Consider the following 8809-nt stretch of genomic DNA (forward strand, 5'->3'; position numbering starts at 1 on the left):
GCAGCCTCTAATCAGTATTTTCGGGCTTGAAACTGGGCCAAAAATAGCCCAGAAATCGCCTGCAACGTTTTCTGATACGTGCAGCATGTGGCTCTGTCATGCGTACGCGTCGTTGAACTTTCGCGAGGTCACGCGTACGTGTCATCCTCGCGTACGCGTCGCCTAACTGCATGGCAATTATGGCAAATTGCATATCATTTTGAAGCCCCGGATGTTAGCTTTTCAACACAACTGAAACCGCCTCATTCGGACCTCTGTAGCTCAAGTTATGATCAATTTAGTACGAAGAGGTTAGGCTTGACAACTTAGCAATTCCTTCAATTTCTTGTATTCCTTCCACTTTTGCATGCTTCCTTTCCATCCTCTAAGCCATTCCTGTCCTATAAACCCTAAAAACACTTAACAAACATATCACGGCATCGAATGGTAATAAGAGAGGATTAAAATTAGCAAGTTTAAGGCCAAAGAAGCATGTTTTCAATCATAGCTTAAATTTGGAAGGAAAATATAAAACATGCGAATTAAATGAATAAGTGTGAGAATAATGGATAAAATCTACTAAATTAAGCACAAGATAAATCCTAAAATTGGGGTTTATCATTCCTGTTGATGAAAGTGTATTCTTCTTTGGTGTGTCCTATTTGTAGTTTCTCCATGTCTACCTCTGGTTCTGGTCTAGGCTATCCGTCATGCCGGGCTTCCAGGTCAGCTAAGTATATGCCGGCCACGTCGTGGGATCTCTTCCTTAGGGCTAGGTTGGTGTTGTCGTATTCTACTGCGATTTTCCGGTCTCCGTGGATTGTTCCGATGGAGCCGTCCTCCGCGGTGAACTTCATGAGGAGGAATTTTGTGAAGATGATGGCTGAGAGATCATTGATTATTTTCCTTTCAAGGATAACATTGTAAGCGGTGGAGTCCTTGAGGACCAGAACTCGGATAGGATTGTCTTCCTTTGGTTTTCTGTCCTTATGGTGAGGCGGAGGACGATGGAACCGTCTGGCTTGAGGAAGTTCTCTCCGAGTCCGGTGACTCCATTATGGTGTGTCTGGAGGTTGTCGTTGCGGAGTTCGAGCTTGTCAAAGGATCCTCTGAAAAGGATGTTGAAGTCTGCTCCCGTGTCCACCAGTATTCTTCTAACTAGCACGGTTCCAATCTTTGCCGAGATGACGAACGGGGCGTCTTCCGCCGAGGTGCCGTGTTGGCAGTCCTTAGGAAAGAATGTTATTGCGTTACCAATGGTGACGGTTGGGGTTTGGTTTCTGACTGCCAAGATCTTGAGATCCTTCTTGAGTGTTGATTTCGATTTTCCCGGGGTGTCTTTGCCTGTGATGACGTTTACGATTATGGTCGGGTCTGTCTCTGGGCTTTCCCTGGGGGCTTGTCTCTGCGTCCTCAGGTTGCGTCCTTTTCTCTCTGGTGATCTGTCTCTTTTTGCGCATTTTGGTTCCCTGATGATTTTGGCGAACTCGGGGAGCTTGCCATCTCGTATAGCTTGTTCGAGAGCATCTTTTAAGTCAAAACAGTCTTGTGTCCTATGTCCGTATCCTCGGTGGTAGTCACAGTATAGAGTTTTGCTGCCGCTCGTTCTTTTCTTGAGTTGTCGGGCTTTTGGGAGGATAACTCGGTCTGCTATTTGGTGGTATATCTCAGTGATCGGGGTTGTCAGGGGTGTGTAGTTAGAGAATTTTTCAACTCTGGGGGGTCGGTTTATGTTTGTCGTTTTGGGATGTTCCTTCTGGTTTTCTCTTGGTGGGGGGTTATGTCGAGGTGCTGTGTTGCCGTGCTACCATTTATTGGCGGCTACGACTTGGCTTACTTCTTCGTCGTTTATGTACTCCTTTGCGACGCCCTGGATCTCGTGCATGGACCACAACAGTCTGGTGGTGAGGTGTTTCCGAATGTCTTCATTCATGAGTCCGTTAGTTAGACAAAGGCTTGCGACTGAGTCCGTGAGTCTATCGACCGTCAAGCATTCGTCGTTGAAGCGGTCAAGGTATTTTGTCATGGACTCGTCCTTTCTCTGGGTAACTCCCAACAAGCTGACGGGGTGCTTGGCTTTTGTGATTCTGGTGGTGAATTGGGCCATGAATTTTTGCGAGATATCGTAGAATCCAGTTATGGATCCGTTGGGAAGGGCATTAAACCATTTAATCGCGGGCCCGGCTAGGGTTACAAGGAAGGCCCTGCATCGAACCGCATCGGCGGCCCCTTCTAGGTTCATCCTGGCCTCGAAGGCCGTTAGGTATTCCTGGGGATCTTTGGTTCCGTCATACTTCATATCCGTGGGCTTGTCGAAACCCTTAGGGAGTTTTGCTCTCAGAATTCTTTCGGTAAAGGAAGTAGCTCCCATTATCACATGGTCGTTTCTTGTGCGTTTGGTTTCTCGGTGTCGTCGATCGTCGTCCGTGTCATGTCGATGACTCGGGTCGCGGGAGTACCTCTTGCTGTGTCGCCGCTCGGGCGACCTGCCGTGTCTGGTTTCATGACGAGATCTTGATCTGGAAGTCGCGTGACTTCCGTTTTTGATGTGGTGCTTTTCCTTAGTTGCAACTCGTCCCTCGAGTTCTTGTACTCAGAGGCAGAGATCTTGGATTATCTAGGCTGCCTTTCCTCCCAGGTTTTCGGGGGCCCGTGTTTCGGGACCGTTTTTCTTGTTTTGCGGTGGGGTGGTCTGGTGAATAGCGCTTGCTATCCTTCCATGGGGTGTAGCCTCTCGGTGTTCGGGAGTTGGGTTCCTTGTTCGGGAGTTATCGTGGTGGCTCGGGGACTGCTCCTCGAAGACGTCCGCCATTCTGTCGCGATGTTGCAAATCCCCACAGACAGCGCCAATGTACAATATGTGTCCGGTACGGGTTGGGAGATGGATCGGGAACTCGCGGGTCGGGGTGGATGCCGGATCCTTCGACTGGAGCAATGGGGGGGTGGTACCTGCAAAGACACTTCGACGCTCAAGTCAGAATAGATCTCAAAGGTATAAGGTGTGTAGAGTGAATGACGTACCTGAGGGAGCTTGGGGCTCCCCTTTATATAGGTGATGGTAATTATCTTATCTTATCTTATTTGGTTAAGATAAGAGAGGTATTTGAATTTGATTATCGGTTAGGAGCTCTAGTGGCTCGGTTCCGGGCCTTCTAGAATGATGAAGCGGGTCAAACCCGGGTACCCAAATTCAAAGACTATTCCGGATGCGGGATCCGTGAGCCGGATCCGTAAAAGTGTTCTTACTAGTTTTGTTCAGCAAAAAAGTTGAAAAAAAAATGCCAATGCGTGTACACTTTTTTTATCTTTAAATAAGGATTTGACACGGAATCAATGATTATCATTTTTATAAATCATTCGACCTCTTCTTTTGGTTGAAATTTTGTAAGGGTTCTTTTGGTTGGGATTTTAGGAAAAGTACATTTTCATTTAGGAATATTTGAGAGGGTGTATAAAGAGTTCACTTGAACTTGCTGTGGCAAAAAAAAAAACACACTAAAAAATGTTATTCCCACAAAAAGTGACATGATGTTGTAGCTGCTTTTGCTCTAGCAACAATAGTTATTACTGCTAACTTTCAAATTGAGGGAGCTAATCTTGGATCTAGTGTCGCTGATAATGATTGAGATGTTGCTAATTATGGAGCTAACCCAAATACACCCTTTGATGTTGCTACTACAACAAAAATTGATTTTGCTAATTATTTGGAATTTTTCAGTTTTTACTTTCTTTTGTCTAATCAAGAAAACTATTCGAAATGCATATAGGTTTTAGAGGTGAACATGGTCTAGTTGTATATATAGAAACCCTAATTATGATACAAGTAGCAGAAGAACAACCAATAGAATCTGTTAACTCAGAGCAGAAAAATTAAGATAGATTAGATCACATATATACACCACTGTGATAACACAAACCAAGCATACAAAATTTCACTTATCAACTAACTTGCTAACTAATTTTTGTGCTAATTGATGCTTGATTTTCTTGAGCTTCAGTCTTGCTGTCAACTAATGCACATTCCTTAACACCCTTCTTGAGGTCAAGTTAGTCTTTGAGACAACTCTGAGCTTGATTTTTAAACGTTCAAAGGAAGAGGCTGACAGCAATTTAGTAAGAATATGTCAGCAATCTGTTCAACTCCTGGGATGTGCACAACCTGCAAGGAGTTGCTGTTGATCTTCTCTCTCACACACAGAATGTTCAACTGAAAATGTTTGGTTTTATCATGTAAAACTGGATTTGCAGTGAGCATAACTATGCTCAAGTTGTCAAAAAATATCGTAGGAGCTGTTGGCAATTTAATCCTCAACTCTTGTAGCAGATTCTACATCCAAACTAACTCTGCTTCACAGGCAGCTAAACATAAAAAATTCAGCTTTTGTTGAGGACCTTGAGATGGTAACTTTTTTTCTACGTGACCATGAAATCAAGTTGGTTCCTAACAAAATACAATAGCCCGAGACAGACCTCCTATCCTCTAAATCTGCAGCCCAATCCGAATCGGTAAAATCATACAACCTGTAATCATTGCACTTGTGCATGATGAGACCATGATCTTGAGTTTCTTGTAAATACCTTAAAATTCTCTTTACAGTTTTTCAATGAGCTAACAATGGATTATTCGTAAACTGACTTACTTTTCTTATAGCAAAACATAAATCAGGCCTAGTTATGGTCACATACTGCAATGTCCCAACTATTGATCTGAACAATTTCGGATCCTCAAACGAACTGAACCGGTTGACAGTAATTGCAATGATGAGGCATGGAGCTTGTTCCACTCATCCCAGGTTTGGACAACAAATCTCTAATGTACTTTGTCTGGCACAAGTGAAGCTGTCCAGTGTCAAGCCTCAATACTTCAATACCTAGAAAATAAGATAAAGGACCTAGATCTTTCAAAATAAAAATGCTATTCAACTTCTTTATCATAGAATCAATCTCAATAGGGTCATTTCCAGTAATAATAATATCGTCTACATAACATAAGATGTACAAAACAAAAGTAGTACCATGCTTAACGAACAAAGAAGTATCAAATTCTGTACTAGTGAAACCAAAGGAATTTAAAGTGTTACATAACTTCAGAAACCACTCTCTAGGAGCTTTGTTTTAATCTATAGAGAGATTTTTTCAATTTACAAACATGAGTATCAGAATTGCGAGCAAAATCAATCGGCTGATTCATATATATAGTTTCATGCAAATCACCATTTAAGAAAGCATTATTAAAATTGAAATGCCTTATCACCCCATCACTAGACAAAGCAATGATTAGGATAATTCGAACTGTAGTAGGTCTAATTACAGGGCTAAAAACTTGCTCAAAATCAAAGTCTTGAGATTAGTGAAAATCTTGAGCAACCAATCTCGCTTTGTGTTTTTGGATTTTTCCATCAGGAAGCCTTTTTATGGTCAAAATCCACTTGCAACCAATGATTTTTGCATTCTCAGGTTTAGGAATAAGGGTCTAGGTATGGTTCCTCAGGTTTAGCCTTCTTCCAATATGAAATGCTCAAGGCTACAGTGACAGTTTTGGAAATAGAATCTAATTCGAGAGCACTATCTAGAGATGTAGAAAAGGCTTTTGGTTTATTAGCTCTTGTCTTGGATCTAGTTAACATGTGATGCTTATTAGATAGTTTTGTGAGGGAGGGAAAGTAGGTAAAGACAATTGTGAATTATATAGAGAACTAGACTGATGTGTGTCAATAGATGGTATGTAGATTTGTATATCAAAGATAGGTATAGTAGACTGATGTGAATGAAGGTCACTAGTAGGAGTAGAATGAGTAGAAGAGATGTCATGAACCAAATTTAGTGTAGATAGAGGACTAATAGTAGAGGTGGTAGCTTTATGTGTTATACTATTTGCAGATAATAAATGATGCATAGAATTAGATGCAGTGCCTATGCTAGGAATTAAAGATTCAGAATCATTAGAATTAGTGGTGACGGTCTGAAGAAAAAGCTCCTTATAAGGAAAAGATTTCTCATCAAATTGTACATGTCTAGTTATAAAAATTTTACCATTTAGTGAGAGACACTTATAACCTTTGTTATGTGAAGCATAACCTAAAAAGACACACTTGTGAGACCTAAAATCTAATTTGGTTTTGTTATAGGGCCTAAGCAAGGGATAACAACAACTACCAAAAATTTTTAATGAATGATAATCAGGAAGAGTTCCAATAAATTTTCAAAAGGTGAACGATTACCTAAAGAAAGAGAAGGTATTCTATTAACTAGATGAGTTTCTGTCAAAACAGCCTCATCCCAAAACATAAGTGGCATGGAGTCTGTGTATAACATGGCAATACTCATTTCAATGAGATGCCTATGTTTTCTCTCAGCCACACTATTCTGCTCCAGTGTGTAAGGGCAAGTAAACCTCTGCATAATTCTCTCTTTTGCAAGAAAATTAGTAAATCTGTGTGAGGTATACTCACCTCTATTATCCAATTGGAATTCCTTAACTTTGTGATTAGTAAGAGTCTCCATGTATGTTTTGAATTGTTGAAAGGCATAAAACACCTGAAATTTGCTATTGAGAAAACACAAGTATGTAAAATGAGTATAGGCATCGATAAAGGTAACATAGTATTTAAAGCCAAGATGAGAAGTGAAAGGAGTAGGGCCCCATACATCAGAAAAAACCAATTGCAGAGGGGCATGATATGAAGTAAGAGATAACGAAAAGGACAATTTGTGCATTTTTGCATGCATACAATTCTCACACAAATTAGATTTTGAATTGTTATTATTGTTATAAAGTTGAATATTACATTTGAACAGTATAGTAGTTACAGTTTTCTTAGCAGTATGTCCAAGTCATTTATGCCACAAATCTAAAGAAGCTAAAGAAATTGTAAAGGCACAAGGAGTAAATGAATAAGGTGAAGTTCTAGGAACTGCTACGTGGTAAAATTTGTAAATTCTTCCTTGTCTATACCCCTGTAACAAAATCTGATCAGTCATTTCACATTTAACAAAACATATGTGTGCATAAAATTGGAAATAAACTCAATTATCCTTAGAAAATTTGGACACACTTATCAAATTCTTAGTGATTTCTAGTGAATGAATTAGATTTTGTAATGAGAAAAATTATTTGGAATCATATGCATATAAGAAAGATTGTCCAATTCTAGAACTATGAAAGAACAGATATGAACTTGAATAATACTTTTCTATCTCTCAGTAAAATAGACTAGAGCACATGTTGCTTTGAGATTATGTTGAAGAGGATACAAAAGAGGCATATTAAGATGGTTGTCATGATAAAAAATTCTAGAAAGGAGGAGGAATATCTTAGTTGAATCTGTTAAAGCAATGCCAAGCTTTGTGGCAAAAATGACCACATTGGCATTGAGGCCATATGTTATGAAAGAATGATCTTCCTCCATGTTAGGATCTGCCCCCACGCCCTCTTCTTTCTCCGAAGCTTCTTGCAGGGTTTGGAATTGAAGGGTATGAGCTTTGTGTGAGATGAGCCTATGGCAACAAGTTGGTGTTCTTGAATTTGTCAAGCATATCATCATAGGACATAATGATAGTCTCTACTTCACAAAGACTGTACAATTCAAGTTTGGTGCTGACAGTGGTAAGTATCATTTGATATTCTTCACTCAAACCATCGAGTAAGTCTTCTTTGTGTTCTTCAATTCTTAAAGGAGATCCTAAAGCTGCAAGAGAGTCTTCTATGGTCTTTATTTTGTGGACATACTTACTAGGTGATTGTCCTAGTTTCTTGGTCGCTTTGAGTTGGAGCTTTGAGCTGCTTTACTCGAAATCTTATTGATTCAGCAAAATATTCTTCAATTTCTTCCAAATTTGATAACTAGACGTACACCCTACCATCTTATTTTTGAAAATTGGATCAATTGAGGCCAGCAACCATGACTGAAGATTGTAATCATTCTGAAGCCATTGTTGGTATACAGTAGAATCAATTCGATTATGTTGATCTTCAAGAGAGGCGAATTGTGATGGTATACATTCTTGAAACAGATGATCTTCTAGACACCATAGTTCAAGAACCAAATGCTCTTGATACCATATAGAAATAACTATGATACTAGTAGCAGAAAAACCACTAATAGAATCTGTCAACTCAGAGCAGAAAAATAGAATTGAAAAAGAAGAGAGAAGACGTGTTTTATTGAAGTTTAAAGAACTATGAAAGAACAAATATGAACTTGAATAATACTTTTCTATCTCTCCGTAAAATAGACTAGAAAGCACATTTATACACCACTGTGACAGCACAAACCAAGCACACAAAACTTCACTTATTAACTAACTTGTTAACTATTTCTTGTGATAATTGATTCTTGATTTTCTTGAGCTTCAGTCTTGCTGTCCACTAATGCACACTCCTTAACAGTATATGCCTGTACTGTTTTGAAAGTATTTGTGACTGTGACTCTTTTATATTCTATACGATTTTATTTTTCGGAATTTTTTGTATAACCCTTTTAACGATAATATGAAGATGATATTCTTGACATCGCTTTTGGTGACTTATAGCAGTTAGAGTTGCTCATTGTCATTACTTAAGTTTTACAAATGTAATTTATAAATTTATTATTTTAATTAACTTTGTAGTTATTCTTGCTTTCTTAGTTTACACTATGCCCTATAAATAAAGTTATTTATAAAAAATTTAATAAATAAAATCATTAATAATATTAATAAAATAAATAATCTTATTTTTTAGGCACTCAAATATCTTCTACACTTACTATATCGAGTTATATTTTAATTTTAAAACACTTACAAAAGACAAACGAATCAATAATATCGATGAGGTAATATAATACATTTT

The 8809-nt window shown here is 38.9% G+C and overlaps 1 long non-coding RNA gene across 1 annotated transcript; it reads right to left on the reverse strand.

Annotated features, from left to right (window-relative positions):
* On the reverse strand, nucleotides 3748-8310 carry LOC107648339. Its single transcript, XR_002349107.1, has 2 exons — nucleotides 6432-8310; nucleotides 3748-4850 (listed from the first exon to the last, which is right to left on the reverse strand). It is a non-coding gene; the product is annotated as an uncharacterized LOC107648339 (long non-coding RNA).

The sequence above is a fragment of the Arachis ipaensis genome, chromosome B06, assembly GCF_000816755.2.
Source record: "Arachis ipaensis cultivar K30076 chromosome B06, Araip1.1, whole genome shotgun sequence".
NCBI classification, from domain to species: Eukaryota; Viridiplantae; Streptophyta; class Magnoliopsida; order Fabales; family Fabaceae; genus Arachis; species Arachis ipaensis.